At 34.8% G+C, this 20,426-nt stretch overlaps 1 protein-coding gene and 1 long non-coding RNA gene across 22 annotated transcripts in view; one reads left to right on the top strand and one right to left on the bottom strand.

Moving 5' to 3' along the window:
- Positions 1 to 20,426, top strand: part of BDP1 (B double prime 1, subunit of RNA polymerase III transcription initiation factor IIIB) — a 302,743-nt gene that overhangs the window by 83,047 nt on the left and 199,270 nt on the right. The gene's annotated exons all lie outside the window — the stretch shown is intronic.
- LOC129144081 (uncharacterized) overlaps positions 1 to 20,426 on the bottom strand; it is a 94,737-nt gene that overhangs the window by 10,341 nt on the left and 63,970 nt on the right. Inside the window, exon 2 of the long non-coding RNA XR_008548229.2 lies at positions 4,289 to 4,422. This is a non-coding gene — a long non-coding RNA (uncharacterized LOC129144081). The remainder of the gene's footprint in view (positions 1 to 4,288; positions 4,423 to 20,426) is intronic.

Below are 20,426 nucleotides of genomic sequence, written 5' to 3'. Positions count from 1 at the left end.
CAAATTGTTCACATTTTGTAGAGATAGTAACTTGTGCATAAATGACTAGAATGTTAAGTTGCTAAGTGACAAGTGACAAAAACGTTTAACCTGTAAAATCTTCCCCTTGGGAAATTGAGGAATAAAAACTTCCAACTAAAGGAACAAAGATTGTCATGAACAAAGTTGTATCAAAAATAAATTAAATGTAGGATAATAAAGGTAGTGTATTAAAGTGAGAAGGGTTAGGGTTTCTTAGGTGACAGACTGGCTTGATTTTGTGACTTGTGTGATGGTAGCAAGTTATGTAACACCTCTGAGTTTCCATATCTTCATCTGTGAAGTAGACATAGCTGAGGGTGAAATGCAATGGTGTGTGCAAGTTGCTAGGCAGTGTTGGACTGGATCTACTATTACGCTATACAAATGATACTTAGAATTTTTACAGTTATGCTTAATATTGTCATAATTCCAGGAAATGAGAAAAATCTCAGCAGAGGTACAAAACGGGCAAGCTCTGGGCAAAATGATCTTAGTGGGTTTGTTTCAAAGGATGCTTGAAAGTGATCTGTGGAAAACAAAATTGACAAAAAGTGCATGTTGAAATGGAAATTAACAGGTCTTTGAATGTTAAGACAAAGATAGCGGGCATGCTCTTTCATCTATCTATCCCTGGCCCTTAGCATGCCTGGTGCTTTTCAGTGCTCCAGCTTTACGTGTTTAATCGTTTTTGTTTCATTCGAAATAAATTTTCTCATAGATATAGAAAACCAGCAGGCAATAAAATATATATTCTGAGCTGTGATTTAGTGGTATTATTACTTAGCAACAGTGGGTAGGATGAATTACAGAAAGCAAAAGTAGGGCATAATTATAATCACTAAGACTAATTATCAATATAAACTTTTGCCAGAACAATTGTAAATATATGGAGAGGTGATGCACATGAAAAACACATTAAAATATCCTTGGATTTTGCCAAAATAAGCTGTGTAATAAAACAAAGGGAGAAGAAATTGAAGAATATGATGAAGTTTAAATTGAGGTTCAAGGTGTTTTGCATTAAGAAAGATGAGAAATTTAAATTTGAGATATGATGAGTTTATGGTAGGAAATTGAGATACCATATTTTGCCAGTTGGACTAGACCTCACAAAAAGACTCAAAATAAGTATGCAGAAAGCATTAGTTTAGATATATTTGAAGAGACCATGGGAAAAAAGGAAAAAGGGAGGAGTTTAAAGAGTCAAACAAAAAGATTATGGAAAGGCAGTGGGAGACATAAAAGGGAACCAGAAATCTTAAGAGGAGAAAGTGTTCTGAAGAAACACACAAAGTCAATTACTTAAAAAGTTGAGAATCACTGGCAGTGCTGGATGATCGTGACTTTTTTCTCTATTTCAGTAAGCGGGCGATGGACATTAGAATGCAAGAGATGGATGAGGTATGGAAGTAGAAGGAATAAATGTCAACTATTATTTTAAAACATTTGCACAGAAGAAGCAAAGTAGGATAAGAGCTTAAAAATAAAGGTTCTGTTTATTTTCATTTTTTAGTCATAGGGAAAATGTGGGCATGTTAAAAGAAAAGCTGAGTGTAAAAAGGGAATGAGAGGACAAATTGAAATAGACATGGGTTCAAATCCCAGATCCCACTGGACATCTCTGAGGCTTACTAGACATCATCTGTAAATATAAGATAAACACCTAATATAAAATGTGTTCAGCTATAAGAAGTTTGAGTTAGTGTACATGATTTTTAGAAAATCAATTTATCATATACAATAAAACATATATTAAATTAGACAGTTTGATGCATATTGACAATTGTATATCCCCTGCACATTTCCATCATATATGAAAACTTCTCACATGCCCTCACCATCTCAATCCCTGATCACAGGCAACCACTGATGGAGGTTCTGTCATTATGTACAGGATATATCTTTTCTAAATTTTGTATAAGTGACATCATACATGTGCATTATTTTGTTTCTGTCTTCTTTATCTCAGCATCTTGTTTTTTGAAATTTGTTCTTATTGAGTACATCAGTGGTCAGCTCCTTATTATAGCTTAGTGTATTTCATTTTAGGAATAATGTTCATTGAATTTATCCATTTTATCCATTATAATTTTGAGGGAAATTTGGGGTTTTTCCAGTTTGGGGCTAATATTAAAGCTGCTATGAACATTCAGATATGACTCTATGTATAGATATGTCTAACTGTCAGCTTCCACATAAACATTTTAAAAATCACTATCTCTAAGAAAACTAGGAAATCAAACATCTGGAATTCGGCATTGGCTACCAATTGTAGATGAAACATACTTTTTCAATGATTTAGACACAACTGTCACAGCTTACAAAATGCATCTTCACCAATTAGTTACCTAGTTAGGCTCTGCAGACTTAATTGTTTATCTCTGACCATAGTCCTAACCCAACTTGGCTCCATAGTTGCTGGGATAAGATAGATTGATTTTAGCTATTGGTATCAGTATTCTACTTCCCACATGCCTGTCGAAAAATGCTCTTAGAGTTTTAGAACTGGAATGGCAAAATTTATTTCCTGAGTGATTAAATGGCTCCACTCCTACTATTCTAGGTCACCTTGTTCCTTGTTGAGAGATAGCCACATCCTGAATGTGGCTCTTTTCTCTCAGCTTTGCACACACTGTCAATAGGCAAATCTCAGTTGCAAGAAACTCTTTAGGTAGAATGGAAGTATTTTTCTTTCTGCTACATGAACCTGAAGGAAGTATTCTCAGATTATCCAGACCTAAGGAAGGATACATTCATCTATAGCTCCCTCTCAATTTACAGAAATGTTTGGTTGGTAGAGAGTCTTGCCTAAGTATTTAATCTGGCCCAAGGTAAAGAAATACTGCAACCTCAGATCTACTAGCCAAGGGGAGCTGGGTTGTTTTGAAAGGCACTGTAATGTGCCCCCTTTTTCTTACACAGCAGTGGGCATGATTAGGAGGCAAAAAGCTATGGAAAGGAAAACTTAAGTTCTTCCTTATAAAAATTTAAAACGTGTATCTCCATGGAGGGCCTGCAAAGTCTTTATAGGATATTTTGCCTTTGGGAACTTCTTTTTTTATACTACTATTTCAATCTCCTCACCTCCCTCTCTGTCTCTATTTCTAATTAGATAGATCATAGATACAGGTATAGATAAACATAGATATATAGATGGAAGGCCTTGATTGAAAGTGCTACAACCTCCTTCCACTGTTGAGTGGAAGCACCTGCTTGAGGGATGTACCAGTTTAGTTAGGAGGAGGAAATGAGGAGGGGAGTCTGATGGAGGAAAAAAATAAAATGTTCTGAAGTGATTGAGAGCACAGAGAGTTTGGAATAGACCTGCAAACAGGGGGCCCTTGCTAGGAATTAGGGCACATCCATGAAGTGACTTTGCTGTTGTGTTTACATTATTTGTCTTTTTCCATTAGATACTTGCCACGGTTATATTACGCATCCACAATTTCAAGATGTTGCTGTTTTGGGATGCATTGTTTTATTTCCCCCGAGAACACAGCAGCCTTGTGCAAGAGGCATTGTGCATGACTAGGAGAGGAAGAAATAACAAACTCCTTAAGAACAACAGGAGGGGGAAACGGGGAGTAGTTGTTTAGACAACTAATAGTTAATTTCCAGGCCTTGCCAGGTCAGGAAAGGAAAATCCCTAGGTGGGGTTCATACCTGTAGTCAAATACAAGTAAAACCAAAAGGTAGGGCCTAATCCAGGCACATTTATTTTTCCCCAAATACTTTCAAAAAGAGAGACCATTGAAGGAGTGAGGGAGTCTCAGGGTTTTAGGCTACATATGCTTTTCATCCACCTTGTCTATGCAACTCGGGTCCAGGATTCCTTCCAGCCATCACTAACTGAACCAAATTCCAAGGAGCCACTGCCTCACATTGCCATGCTCCGTGTTTTGCACAGAGGCTTCAGTTTTGATCAAACATGTTTTGTTTTTGATTATCACACATTCCACTCCAAAACTAAATATTATTTCCCGAAAATAATTTGTCATTTTAGAAATTGATACAACTCTGAAATGATTTTATCTGTTTGAATACTTTGATGATCATCTCAGACACATAAGCAGAAATTTAACATAAAGAGTTAAAGATTGATAATAAATAAAATTGTTTTTCAGATTCATTGAAACATTCTTAATTTTTCTTCTATAAGAAATGAGTAAAATTGATTTTGTTATTTAATATTTCTAGAGGTGCTTATTTTAACTAGTACCTTATAACTAGAAGGTATCTGGGTCTTCAAAAGAATTTCATAGCATACCTTTGATCATTTAACTTGGCAAGTTTGTCTTTCAGAATATGTTGTAGTCAGATAGTCGAGAATGATCATTAGTGAATTCTCATATCCATCCATCTATTTCAAGTTGTACTTTGCCATAAATCCAGTTCAGAAATCTGTGGGAAAATTTAGCACTTCTGAAATTTTAGAAACTAGTTAAAAGGGATTGAATTCAGCCTTTCTGAGGCACTGAAGATAAAACTTAGACTTATATTTGTAATTCAACCCAAATGACAAATTTTTCAGTTACAAATTTTAATCTAGTTTTTAACTACCTCATAAAATTTTTACCAGTAAGTTCTAAATAAAATAATTCAAAAATCTGATAGTCAGAACCACTGCAATTTCTCTATTATGAATGTATTTACAAGTCATCCTGCATGTAAAAGAAGCAATTTCATGTGGATAAGTAAAATGGTTAAATTTGTTTGTATTCTATACATCTATACATAATTACGTGTACATATACATAATTAAACTTATACCCTTGTTGATGATGAAGTGAACAGTTAAAATAAAGTATGCTAGTCTTCACTTAATCATGTTATTTTAATTCAGCATAAAAGATAGTTACAGTAGTTATCTAACTAGTTAATTTCATTTTTTTCAGTTATTCTTATCCACAAGTAAGGCTTTTAGATAGATTTGAAATGGGATAATGGTTGAAGATGAGGAACTACCACTTATCAAGTAGCCATATTAGCAATGATGCAGTTTGCACAGGGAAAACAAGAAGGAATAAATAAGCAAATGGGAGAAGAATTACAGAGAACAGTATCCAAGATACTTCAGTTCAGATAATATTTTGTTTCATTATGAGAGTCTGCACTTAATTTTCCACCAGTTTACCAAGCTAGCATGACCATCATGACCTTGTACCATCTTCAGATTCCATGAATGGTAGATGAAGAGTTCTACCCATCACTTCTAATAGGCAAAGATAGCACATGTCTACATGCACTGATTTGGAAGAAGGACAAGGCTAGAGATGGTGAGCGTTCCGCTTGAGCTATGGGCTATTAGCTTGTGGTAAACATGACTTAATAGTCAGTGATATGGACTTCACTGGCAGGTCTCATTCAGATAATCCCACAGTTCTTCTACTTCTTAATATAATATTTTCTAGGATAGGGGGTAGGGTGTAGTTGGGGGATCCATCAGGTGAGTTGAGAAGAGGAATGTGATAGGAACTTTTGTCACTGTTGGAAAGTGCGTGGGTGGTGACATTGAATAGATTCACTCAGGGAGACAAGTTAGCATATCTTTCATCTTTTTATAAGCAGCTGAGTAGAAAGAAATTGAGCAGCAGGAAAGGAGGGACAGGATACAAGAAAGTGTCTTTTCTTCCTCTCCATTCTTACAATGTCCTGATTCTTCAGCCCAGAGCTTTAAATATTTTTGTAACTACTTTCTTGGGGAACTGTCATGTTAACAGTAATTTTGTATATATTGAGCTCCTAAAGCTATGGATGCTTTATAAAGCTACAATGTAAATTTATTTCTCTCCATAATCCCTGTCACTTTCCCTGTCTCCACATAAAAAGCAAGAGACTTAACATTTCATTATTAATTACAGCAACAGCAAGTTGGCTGTCAGAGTCAAACCTCCACACACTCCCCCCACCAAGCTGCTGAGCTTCCAGCCATTTACTCATTAAGCTTATGATGATGATGGAGTTTTTAAAACCTGCTCTTTGTAATGGACAGTAGACCTTAAAAATCTGTCGTAAATTGCTCAACTGAGGAAATCAAATGGCAAAGAGAGTGAACCAGTGTAAGAGCAAACAAATTGCACCATAAAAGAAAGTAGTGTCTTTAACTGAGCTTTTATTTTTACAAAGAATGTGAAAGCAACTTGGAGACTGTAAGTGGGTGCTGTGAGACTGTTTAACTAAGAGGAGTTATTCACATTAAAGAGGCTGAACACATAAGGAAAAAAAAAAAAAAAAGAAAGAAAATCAGACCAAACAAAAACAAAGGAACAAAACCGCCTTAAGAGTGTTTTCGTTTTTCAAATGATATGGTACTGCTGAGTAAAAATGACTAGGTCCATTTTTAAGTGTATTTTTTTCCTTAACATTTTAAAACCAGACTACATAAGATAAAAGCATATTTCAAGGTGAATACCGATCAAGTTAAGGATCTAAGCGTATAACAGATTTTTCTCTCATATTTCATAAGAGATTTTTCAAAATGCACATTAATTCTGATATTTTTATTCATTTATTCAGGAAATATTAATGAGGACTGTTGAAGTCAAAATAGAAATGTAAAGAGGAATCTCTAAATTTAACATTTAATTTAGAAATAAATAATTCGCAAATCAGGGCATATATTCAGACCGAGTGGTCTTCAGCATGTCTGAAGAATGAAGAGAAGGCTGGAGGTTTTACTAAAAAAAGAAATATTAATTATTGCTCTTTGAGAAAGTTCATTAGCATTGGTAAGGTTCTGGGAAGCTGGAACGTCTGACTGGTGACTGATGGTGGGTAAAGTAAATCTTAGATTTGTAGCAGGTTTGTTTGGCAACTATTAGATAAAACAGTTGTGAGGTTACAGCAGGCACTTTCAGCAGCCAGACTTGCAGTGAATTACATTTTGGGAGAGCAATGTTTTGTGTCCTGAGTGCTTTTTGCCCCTGCCCTCTTGACTCTGTTTTCACTGGGTATGACGAGAATGCCCCAATTCAAATAATGAGCTTTCACAGTACCTATTATGGTCCAGTTCTTTTCTCAAACACTTTGGAATTCAAGAATAAACTAAACAGAAGAAAATCTGGCCCTGAAGAAGAAAGTACCAAATAAGTCATAAGTATAATGGATAGGTAAGTTATATTGCAGATTTGAAAGAAATACGTGATGAAAAATAAGAGAAATAGAGCAGGAAAAAAGAAATTAAGATGGTAGGTGTGGTGGAAGGAGAGGAGGCAAATGCAGGCTCAACCAGAAGGTGAGAAGTCAACAAACATTTTGGAAGGTAGGAGTTGTCAATATGGACAACATGGACATCTGGGGGAAGAGTTCCATGTGGAGTGAGGTTACCCTAAATAATTGAACTTGCTGGAAAAAAACACAACTCTCCATTTTACTTCATAGAAGCTCTTATAAATGAGAGCAGATGAGCTGTTACTTGTGTTGTGTCCCCAAATGAAACAGCTCATTCTAACATGGGGTAGTGTGCATCAAAGACAAATCATGCCATCTCACAATAAGTATACCCACCAAGAACCTTTTGGAGACCTATATTTGGCACTAAAAATACCATTATGAAGAAGAACTTGTATGCCTAATTGCACCCATGCTTTGGTCAATCCTCAATTATATATACATTATAATCAACCACATACAAAAGTCTAATATGTGCATTTACCCTGTGATTCTGTTTTATTCATATTAATAGAAGCATGTTTCTACCACTGTGGTGTCATATTATTCAATTATTTTGAGTTTTAAATCCCAGGGACCGACTTTACCTGAGTATTGTAGCTCTAAAGTTGGAAAGAAAAAATAATGCTGATACCATAATCAGATAGACATAAACAAAAGTGGGAAGAAATCTGCTATTGTGATGAAGCCTATATCATTTAACACCTGAAACTTTGACCAAGCAGAATAAATGAATGAATAAATAATTAAATAAATTAATAAAATGATTCTGGAATTGTAAGCAAGGGAAGATGAAATGATCAGTAGCAAATAACCAAACATGAGCTGACATCATGAAGAAAATAGCAAATTCATGAATTATTCTAAAATCGAAGCATTTGTTAGTCTTAAGTGTGAATATCTCTCTATGAAATTCTTTAATCTGGCCTTACAGTATGATTTACAAAGCACAGTTTCTATTTCTAAGAGCCTCTTACAACTCAAAACTTGCCTTACAAATTTTCTTAGAAGTAATCTTGACAGCAAACACATATTGTTTGAACTTTGTTTTTCATATTTTGTACATTAATTGCCATTCACGTTTTGGTAGTAAATTCTACGTGGTCCCAGGTGTGTGACTGTGCATGCAAGTTATATCAGAACAGGCCTTCCCAGCTTTGTCTTATCGTTATAATATGCAAACTATTGGCATAATTCTACATCTCCCTAAAGATTTTTTGAGTCTTTTGGGATTGATGGTCTCTCTCCCTCTCTCTGGATGCTGCTTTAGGACATTTACTAAGTATACTACTGTGTCTTTCTCAGTGATTAATGATGACTAGATTAATTGGCTTTCTCTTTCATTGTAAGTTCCCCTTTAACATTTCTGATTTTAATTGTGAGAAATAACCCTGCACATGCATGTATTAGAAGTCAGGGAAGATCCTCTTGATCCATCCCATCAATTTCCCAGGAGCAACTGGCATAATTTAAATCTTCATCTAACTATTCTCCTTCAATTGTAATTGGTGCCACCTATTTTTAAAGTAGCCTATTCTTGTAACATTAACGTTATTTTGATAATTTATTGCGACCCCATTGCCAAAAACAGGCACAAGGGCGCCATAAATAAAGCAGTCTGATAATTGCTTAAACAAAACTGGGCCCCATGGACCAGCAATAAACTGTCATTAAGGTTAGGCTGGAGAAGCACCTGCAATTTCTCTGGATAACCTCTTTTATTTCTCTGTGTACACTACTGCTCATTTCAGAAAATGACAGTTTTGAAAGATATCAGCAATTTGTTGAAACAAAGAATGAGAAAAACATGGTCTTGGAGGTATAATTTACTTTTACATTTTGAATTAAAAAATAGAAAAAGATATGTTGAAAAAAATTATCATATGAAAACCATAAGATTTCTACTGTAGAGCTAGAGCTATTTCACAGTTTAAAAGCTTGCTCCCTTTGTGGTAACTTTTATTTGTTATTTAAATTCAAGTTAATCTTCCCTGACTTGTAGTACTAAAAAATAGTACTCATGGTCTTTTATTGTTTTCATGCACAATTTAGATAATGTATTTTAGTGTTGCAGCTTGGCTCAGCAATTTTAAAGATTTAGGTTCTGAAAGTTGTTCATCAATAAAGTGGCCTATGTACCTCATTTGCAATGTGAAAGTGTTAGAAATATGAAAGAATTATATTTATTTTATAATACAAAATATAGAAACATTAAAACTATATTTAAAACCAATTCAGAACACACAAGTAGGTATCACTTAAATGTCTTTTTCAATGTCAGTGACATTTTTAGTTGCTTTTCTTTCTTAAAATTTACTCCCAAAGTGGCCATAATAATTGATATTTTATAAAGTTGGGGAAAAAACCAAAATGAATGTCTTCCTTTTATATTTATCAAAAGGTTATTTAAATGAATTCATCTTGAATTTGATGGAAGCATTTTTAAAATTATGTTAATTTTAACACATCAGATGCATGTTTGAATACAAATAAGATCAAATAGGTCTTGAGTCATATCTGCAGGATCTTAATTTTAACATCATAGAGACAAAGATTTTAGTTAATCTTTTGTTTTGCTGTCAAATTTCCCTCTAATTTTGGACATGACACATTTTATCTTATTGAGTTTCAACTATATATGTATAATTATATATATAATCGAATATATATGTGTACATATATACGTAGATATATATATATATATATGTTGGACTCATGAATGTACATGAAGATACTAGCTTTGAATGAAACAATGTCAATTGCAAACTGCTGTTCATGCTTAATATAAATTCAATTATGAACCGAAATCCTTTAAGACAAAACAGGGAACCAGGTACTCTTATAACTTTTCTCCCAATAATTTGATGTTTTGGAAAAATTTAGTACCATATAATTTTTCCCCAAATATTACCTTTATTAAAAATAATAGTAATAATTCTGGAGAGTTATTTACACTGTGATTTATTAAATCAATCCCTATGATTTAATGTAGTGATGAAAGTGGTCTTTATATTTAAAATGTGCATGTTATATTGCCAGTTTTTACTGAGCACATACATTGTCAGCTAATACATACTCCTTTGTAGGTGAGTGTTTAGCGAAGAAAGCCATTGCTCCATTGGCAAATTAGCATCATTAGTTGAAGGAGCCCAAGGGTTTAAATTGCAGGAGGTTTGCAGGAAGCATGTGCGCTGGCAGAGCTGTGTGGTAAGGCATCTGCAATAACCGTCTACATTATGCTTCCATTTAGGTGGTGTCATCACTCTGTCACTTTCATCTATTCCATAATTTGCACAAAAAGAAAGCACACCACAACAACTCTTTAAATTCCAAAAATGTATGGTAAACTGTCAGTTTCTCTTGTATAAAGTTGTTTATCTCAGGATTTTACTTGGCGTGCAATTTCTCAATAGACGTATCCTTCCTTCTGAAATGCAAAGGAAATCCCATTGATCAATAGGGGTTGCAGTACTTATCAACATCACAACGGAGACAGCTTAATTCCTCAGATTAGCATTTGGCTCAGATCAGCAAATGTTTTCTGAGAAATTACTATTTATACATTTAAAAGTATCCAACTTCCCTATCTTCCTCCTATCAGCTCAAAATATAAGCCAGGGCCATGTGGCTGCATCTTAATCACGTTCGAGCTGGAGAGCCATCAGTTGAAAGCCTGTCTCAGTTCATAGATATGAGAGATTGTAATATTTTAACATTTCCTCCTGCCAAGTTGCTAAGCAATAAAACTATCTTGGCACTTTCCTGCCAGTTCATCATGAAGAACTACTTTAGTTTAGCTTAGTCTCTTGGTGAAACAAATGGAAGGCAGCTGCACCAAACGGCCTTTCAGAAACGTGTTGCCAAACAAATCCCGGGAACTTTCACCCCTTTGCATAGCTAATTTAGATGGCTTGAAGCAGAGAAATCCCATGTTAGTATCAGCATAGAAAATCAAGTCTTAAATATGAGTGATTAAAAATTATACAAACAATAGCTCATCATAATTTTTGCCGAGTGCTATTGTCCCATATTACCTTTCTCCAAGGTATACCTAAGTGTGATGATTTCTCAGCTAAAAAAAGGCACATTTTTCATACCATAAAGTCAACTTAAGTCAGACATACTAGACAAGCTACTGGCTAAATTTGAAATGTATTTCTACTTAATTTTTACTTAGCTTTTGAGAGTTTTGATTACATAAGTAATGCCAAAAGAATGCCACACAATAATTTCAAACAACAGAGGAATGTATACATTTAAAAGTGTATAAAGTAAAAAGAGAAGTAAGTTTCCTTTCGCATTCATCCAATCCTGTATATTTGTATGTGTTTTTTCACAACTGCCTCTGTGCATGTGTGTGTGTGTATTTGTGGCTGCATATGTATAAACTAAGAATTTTAGTCTATAAACTTACAGCAAATATTGACACATTTATTTATTGCTGTTATTGTTTTCATTAAAATTGAATCATATCCTGAGCCCCCAACTTGCCATTACATGAACTAAGTTCTTCCCATCTCAGGAATCAGAAAATCCCAAGAATCTTTATCACAACAGAATGTTCTGGGAGAGTCCCCTTGGATTTAGGACACACAGGTCACCAAGGAAATGGCCCTGTGCAAACTCACACCATCATGTGAAGTGGACATCTGCATTCTAGTGCTACACAGACTACACCGTCTGCTTCAGAGAGTTTGCAGGTGATCTTCTCTCAGTCTGTCCTCCTCACATTTCAGGTCCTTCACAGAGCCAACTCCTGCTCACTGTTATCCTCAGCCTGAAATCACAAAGCTTCCTTATGTAGGCCTTCTTTATCAACTCAGATTAAATTAAAACCTTTCCTCCCAGTGGACAACAAGGCACTTTTTAATGTATCCATTATCATACTTCTCAAATTTATTTTTGCCAACTCTCTGCTTCCTTACTAAACTATGGTATCCATAAGCGTAGCTTACAGTGCTCAACATTTATTCATTAATTGGACAGATACTCACTGAGCTTCTACTATGGTGAATTGATGTGCTGGATGCTGAGAATAAAACTTCTATTTGAATGGCATGATTCTCTCTCACTGTCCCTACCTTTGAGACAGATGTGAATAAAAAAGCCACACATTATTACTTAATTAGAATGATAAATGTTATACTATCTATGTGAGTAGTTGGAGCAAGTTAGTCTAGTGAGAGAGGTGAGTGTTTCAGGAAATTCTCTGGAAAAATTTGTGTGTAAGTTGAGACCTGAGAAGTAAACACAACTTCATTAGGAGAGAAGAGCGTCCTTAGTTCTTTAGTGAGACTGGAAGGTGTGTGGAGTAAAAGCCTTAGAGAGGAGGAGGTGGTGGACACACATTCTGAAAGAAGAAGTATTCTAAAGCCAGGCTGGCCAGCAAGGATTTTGTATTACCGAATCTTTTGGGGTTTTTTCCATGAGAATACTGTGAAGCCATAAGCAAGGCAGCAATATGAGTAGATCTGCAATTAGAACATGATGGTGGACTTGGCCAAGATGGTGAAAACAAACAGAATAGAATTGAAAAATATTTTGGAGTTAAAAATAGGAGAATTTAACGATTCACTGATTGTGGGTCTGAGGCAAAGAAGATAAAAGTTAAAAAATATAAGAGGAAAAGCAATAGTTAACACTCATAATGCACTTGCTAGGTACTAATCATTAAGTTTCTCACATGTATTAGTAGATTTAATTTGCACAATAACCATAAGAAGTAGGTGCTATTATTACTCAAACATCATCGATGAGGAAAGTAAATCAAAGGGTAAATAAATAACTTGCCCAAAGTTGTACAGCCATAGGGTGGTTTGGTTCCAGAATCTATTACTTACACATTACTCCTGGGCTTTTGGAATGAGAAACTGAGGATGGTGTTGCTATAAACTGGAACAGGGAACATTGGAGAAGCAGTGAATCTGGGTTAAGGCACAAGATGATTTTTGAACAGGTTGAATTTAAGGTGCCGCTGAGATAGGCAGCTAGAGATGACAGGTCTGGCATTCTAAAGTTGAATATAAACAGAAGATATCATTTTGGGACTTATCAAAGTAGAAATGATAATGAAAGCCATGAGATGCATGAAAGCATTCAGGATTACAGTATAGAGTAAAAAAAGAAAGCCTATATGAAGTAGAGGAAGGGGTATTGGCCTCATTGTCTAGGGAGGAACTGCTAGGGTAGTAGAACAATGGGATTATGCTGTCACAAAAAACAAAGAAAAAACATAATTTCTTAAATCATGGTCTGTCACTGAATCTGGTTATAAAACCTTATCTTGCACTAGAAGGATCTGTAGCTTTTCCAGCTGAGAATGGGGTTCAGGATACCGAATCAACACTAGAAAAGAGAGAAACTGGGGATGAAGAAAACTCAGCTAAATTTCCTATAGGAAGGAGAGATTTTGACAGTGAGTAGTTTTTCAAAATTCAATTCTTACATCCTACCATTAAACAGAACTCTGAGTTTAAGCAAATTTGGATGCAATCATAACAAAATCAAATAGGACCATGGCTCAATTACACCTGCCAAAAATGTGGGATTAAGAAGTGTTTAATTAGTTCTTATCATTTTGGTTTACTCAGAATTAGTTATACTAGATCCATTATTCTTTTTTCTTAACAAATTTTGTGTGATAATTATAGTCCTTTAAACAATTTAAACTTTCTTCGTCCTTCAGCACTCAGATGTATGCTGGGAAGAGTCTACCAATCTTGCTGGCAAGTCTGATTCTTTTTTTGATATGGACCTGTTGGTCCATATCATCTTTTCAGAAGAAAAGCATTTAATTGCCAATGGGAGGAGAAGCCCATAATGTTACTGTAACTTGGGTATTATGTTAAATGTCTGTTTTAAAAGAAAATAGCGTTAAGATAGATCAGTAACCAAAATCATAGGCTTTTTCTGTGCATTGAACTTTGTGAAAATGCTGTATAATTATGACTTACTAGTATTTTTGAACAATGCTTAACATACTAACCTTACATACACTCTAGACCAAAATAAGGCATCATAATTTACACCTTAATCTCAAAAATTAAGCATGTCTTTGGTGAATGGTTTTATATATACATAAACCTAAAACATATAAGACAAAAATTTATGTTTGGAGCCTGTGTTCTGTAAAGAGAAGGTTGATTTGTCTTTTAGCTATTGTATTTGGAGTGGAACTATAATACAAATGTATAATATTCTTTTTTTTTTTTTTTTTTGAGATGGAGTCTCACTCTGTTGCCCAGGCTGGAGTGCAATGGCACGATCTCGGCTCACTGAAACCTCTGCCTCCCGGGTTCAAGCAATTCCCTGCCTCAGCCTCATGAATAGCTGGGATTACAGGTGCCCACCACCATGCCTGGCTGGTTTTTGTATTTTTAGTAGAGGCAAGGTTTCACCATCTTGGTCAAGTTGGTCTGGAACTCCTGACCTCATGATCCACCTGCCTTGGCTTCCCAAAGTGCTGGGATTACAGGCGTGCACCACTGAGTCCAGCCTATATTCTTGTTTATCAGTTCAAAAATGCTCTGCACTGTTTTTGACTCTTTAAAAATAACTTAGATTCAAATTTATAGTAGAAGAAAAAAAATCTTTCAGATAAGAGGTGTTCTCCAGAATGGAAGAACGACTTGGCATGTAAGAAATAGCGTCAGTGTCCTAATGCATATTGTGACTGTTTGCATATACTTCTGTTTGTAAAAATATCAGTTTTACTTTTCAGAGGATTTGTAAGAAACATTTAAATTTTCATTGAAATAAATGACAAGTCATACTGTCACTTAAAAAAAAAAAGACCTTTGTCAAGGAGAGTGCAGTCAACCAGTAAACTGCAGATTCTCAGAATGTTTATTGACGTACTGATTATTCATTCTGTTATACTCTAACATCTGTATATTTTTACCAGTATTCTCAGACCACTTCTACCAAAACATAAATCTGTGATTGTGATCTCTGAAAGTCAGTCCTTTTATCTACTCAAGTAAGTGCAAATTTTAGAAAATAATTTTCCCTAGAAATATAAGTTGTTCTTTTCTTAATTTATCCACTAACTGTTTAGAAATATAATTAGCTTCTAAGATTTGAAAAACGGTAAATTTTAAAAATCATATCTATTGGTTAAAGTTTAAAATACTTCCAGGAAATAAGCAGAATTGAGTTAATGCTAATTTTATCCAACTAATACTTGAAAAGGATCATTGATTTATATTACCGCCAGCTTAAACCATTTTAATTAATGTACTACTAATCATAACAGTGTTAGTTACAATTTTGTCTTCAAGTACAATAAAGACACACAGATTTGAACTCTTTTGATTATTTTTGGCCTCTTGGTCAATGCCTCATAGTCAAAATTTTAATTAAGATTTTGCACTAAAAGTAAAAAGAAAATTGGGATAAAAATGTGCAGTGTGTTTTATTCATTATGTGGAGGCATCTTTCCTATATCCAAGTTTAACTAATACTGGTCCTCTACCTGCTTAGATTAACTGGTAAGAATTTTATAAGCATTTCTTACCATCCTGTTATAAACCAAAAATGGCAATCTTTCCACATTTTGACGTAATAATTTTGAGCTTATTACAAATTAAAATAAAAAATTAAAAACAAATATTACCTTATAAAAATTCAAATGGTATGTATTGAATATTAATTTAAATTACTGTTATTAATATTACATGAAATACACATGTTGTAAAATTTTAAATTACTATCTGGTTAAATAGACTATACATATTCTGTAGAGTCAAATCAGATTTTGGCAATGTTGTAGAATTTAACTGAATGCCCAGATGGAGGAACTTGATTATATTATAAAAAGGGGACTACAATCCTAGAGTTGGACTCAAGCACAAGCATTTCTCATTATTTTGCAGAAGAAGACACTAAGGTTTTCAGAAATTAAATTGCTTTTTGGAAAAGGTGGGAGATTCTGGGAACATAGAAACTTGAATCCAGTTTTCTTCAACTCCACGTCAAGACAGTTGCATTGTGTGAGAAAATAGCTACGGCCATTTGTGGTAAAATCACATATATGCAATTACGTGAAACTAATTGTGTATATGTATCTGTGTATGTGTGCGTGTACAATATATAAACTATCAATATTTATGAAAGTCCGTATAGCTGCTAGCAATGAGGGGGATCTAGGATTCTATCACATGATACCTTTTTATGAGGCCTTTGTTCTTTCCAGTACATTTGTCAGCTCGTTCATGAAAGAGATTCTTAATTATTTACTGAAATATCACAAAAGTGATGGTGAGCTAGGTTGCCACATTGATCCTGATAGGTCCTTGACAAATTCATATCGACTCTCCACAAATAAAACTCTAAGGCAGTTTTAACCCATTGTGATGCTTTTGTCTACAATCTTAATTGTTAACTCTTCCAAAGAATAAACACACAATATATCAATTTTTTAACCCATTTAGGTAGAAATATGGGTATATAGAAAGGAAGAAAGCAAGGTTAACGGTGAGCAGTGGCTAAATGAACAAGAGAACATTCAGTTAAGTATTTCATCTCCAAAATGATATGAACTGTGGCAGAAAGTACTTTGTTGAATCAATAGTTTCGAGACAGACACACAGTAGGGACATCGAAGGTACAAAATAGAGCACTGATGAAGGAGTGAATTATCATCTTCACAGATGAGTAGAGAAAGAGAAGGTCTAAGTATTGAGATGAGAATATAGAAATTTCTGATGCACAACACAGCTCCGAAATTCAATCTGAATATATTCCAATTCAGTGCCTTGCAATAGATCCATAATGATCGCCTACCTTTCCATCATACAAAGCAATGCATATCATTTAAACATTTTTCTAGCATGAAAATGTGCCTGGGTTATGCAATACACACTTTACCAAAATATGATTTTGGTGGCTGTAAGCACTTAATTGTAATGACCTGTAAAATAAGCAACATTTTTAACTCCGAAATTCTAATCAATATTAGTTAATGAGGTGTGTGACAACTTATAATGCTTTTAAATACTCTTAGTGGCCATCATAATACAAATTTTCCCACTTACAGCATATTTAATTTTAATCCTTGCAATAATATAAATGAAATACATCTAAAACACTTTATAGTAAGCACTCAAGTAAAAGTCCCCATAACATGGCCTTAAAAAAGGTTAATCTTTTAACAATGGGGTCATGAAAACATTTTTGTTATAGATATTTTTATGTTCCTCCTTGTATCAATCAGGATTAAATTTTCAAATATTCATACCATTTAACAACAGACTGAATAAATAACAAAGTTGTTAACACAAAATGAATAAATGTTTTGTATAAGTTAAAAATAGAAGATAGAAAAAATAACTTGGTAATGTGTTTAAAATATTTTATGGCCTCTACCCCATTACGTTATTCCATTTTCTCATAACTGTAGACCTTTAGCTACCAAACAGAGGGAAGGGGCATTGTACACTAGTTACCTAGAAAACAAATCATTTATAGGTCTTATTTTTTGAAAAGGAGATATCTTTTAATTCAACTAAAATGTAAAACATTGGAAGTGTCCCCTTCTCAAGGCTTAGTTTTACTATTGCTTAATATAGATGAAGAAAAAATAAATCATATACTAAACTCGGGAAGCTTGGGTTTTCTCTTAAAGTAAGCCATGCTGTGATTGTTCCATCTAAACAGTTATATCAACTTTACTTTGTATCATATGAAAACAACAGCCTGCTGAATGACTACGTATTGTCTATTTCCACCTGCTAAACAAGATAAGACCACATGAAATAGGATCAGCTTAGCCATTACCTTCAGGAAGCTTCAGACATATTGTTTATTGCAAATGGACATATATTATAAATGTATATACAGACACATCTTTGTGATATTACTTCCTGAAGTATGTTCTTATGGAAATTTAACTTTGTTCATCCAGTCAGATTTCCAGAAATGTATCTACTGTGACAATTAATATCTTATTCTCCAACTCTTTGTTATTCTCATTCTTACTTTGCTTTCATCAAAGACATTTTAGCAAAATTAATTTCCAGGACCATTTTCTTAGTGAACTAATGCCATTTGATCAACAATGGCCATTTTCGTTTTTATCTCGAGGATCACATTGGGCATTTGTCTCTGACTTTTCACTCAGTTTATAATGCATTCTTGTTCCCTTTGGAGGATGTTTGTTCTTTTTTTCTCTGCCCGCTCCCAACATTAAAATCCAAGGTAAACTCTTAATTAAGTGGAGTTGACAGAAGTCACATTTTCTCTATAAAGAACAATTGGAATCCACTGGATTTGCCCTATCAAGAAAAAAGAAAATCATATCTCCAAGAGTAGGTATTGGTAATCAATTCATCCCTAATCTTTTTGAAAAGTATCTGTATTAGTCCATTTTCATGCTGCTGATTAAGTCATACCTGAGACTGGGTAATTTATCTTAAAAAAAAAAAAAAAAGAGGTTTAATGGACTCATAGTTCCACGTGGTTGGGGAGGCCTCACAATCATGGCAGAAGGCAAAAGGCACATCTTACCTGGTGGCAGGCAAAGGCAATGAGAGTCAAGAGAAAGGGGAAATCTCTTATAAAATCATCAGATCTCCTGAGACTTATTCACTACCACAAGAACAGTATGGGGAAAACTGTCCCCCATAATTCAATTATCTCCCACCAGTTCCCTCCCACAAGATGTGGAATTATGGGAGCTACGATTCGAGATAAGATTTGGGTGGGGACACAGCCAAGCTGTATCATTATCAGATATTGTATTCATCTGGTAGTGGTCAGTAAATCTGTGCACAATCTCAGAGTTGGCTGATTTTTGCTTTTCCATCCTTACTATCTCACACCAGTGGTTTCCATCCTAAAGTACACAAACCATGTTATTTTTCTGCTCTTTGATTTCCTAAGCAGTATACCAGCTACTTTAGGACTGTGTTCCTGTACAGTGCCCCTTTTCTTCACGACCACCTACAAATCTATTAAGTACTTAAAGACTTTTTTCCTGTGATGGGGATTTTGATGCTTGTTTGTTCTTTCTATGCCAATTTCATACACCTCTGAGTCTCATCCATATGTCCCAACTGCTCCCTCTAAAACTAAAAGCTACTATTTATTAAGTATTTGTTGCATTTCCAAAATCACTCTAAGTACTTTGTCTACATTGTCTCATGTAATCTTCACAGTTTTCTGAGTTGTGCATTATATGTTGCTACTGTCCACATTCCTTCACTAAAGTTATGGATTTTAGTTTATTTTAATTAAATGGCCAATGAAGATTTTGAGAAGTAACTAGTATCACATAGCAGAGGTGGGAATGCATTTGAAGATATCTATATTAATTTTCTAAGGCTGCCATAGCAAATTTGCACAAACTTGGCATCTTAAAATAACAGAAATTGATTTTTTTTACAGTTCAGAAGGCAGAAATCTGTTTTCTCACAGTTTGGGCCAGAAGTCAGAAAGCAGCAGAGTTGGTTCCTTCTGGAGCCTCTTAGGAAAAACCTGTCTTATTCCTCTTTCCTAGCTTCTGGTGGTTCTTGTCACTCCTTGGCATTCCTTGATTTCTTGATTAGTTGTATCAATCCAATCTCCAACTCTGTCATTGAATGGCCTTCTTTCTTGTATAACTCCCCTGCATCTTTGTATTCAAATATTCCTCTCCTTTCTCTTTTAAAGATACTAACCATTGGCTGGGCACGGTGGCTCACGCCTGTAATCCCAGCACTTTGGGAGGCTGAGGCATGCGGAACACGAGGTCAGGAGTTTAAGACCAAACTGGCCAACATGGTGAAACCCCGTCTCACTAAAAATACAAAAATTAGCTGAGCGTGGTGTTGCACACCTGCAATCCCAGCTACTGGGGAGGCTGAGGCAGGAGAATGGCTTGAACCCAGGAGGCAGAGGTTGCAGTGAGCCAAGATCGTGTCACTGCACTCCAGCCTGGGTGACAAGCAAGACTCCGTCTCAAAAAATAAATAAACAGAAGATACTAATCATTGAATTTAGCTCCCACCTTAACTAAGTAGGACTTCATTTTAACTTGATTACATCTCAAAAGACCCTATTTCTAAAAAGGGTCACATTCATAAGTACCAAGGATTAGAATGTGAACATATATTCTTGAGGGACACAAGTCTACCCACTAAAATGTGTAATTCCAAATTGCATGCTCAATTTTACAGTATACAGCACTAAACTACATCCTACTGCTTTACTGGGTGACTCTCTTTTAAAGGCCTGCCATGGTCTTTACCGTAATGCTT

Source organism: Pan troglodytes, chromosome 4, assembly GCF_028858775.2.
Source record: "Pan troglodytes isolate AG18354 chromosome 4, NHGRI_mPanTro3-v2.0_pri, whole genome shotgun sequence".
Lineage (NCBI taxonomy): Eukaryota > Metazoa > Chordata > Mammalia > Primates > Hominidae > Pan > Pan troglodytes.
Note: the sequence above shows the minus strand (reverse complement) of the source record. Positions and strands in the feature narration are given on the sequence as shown.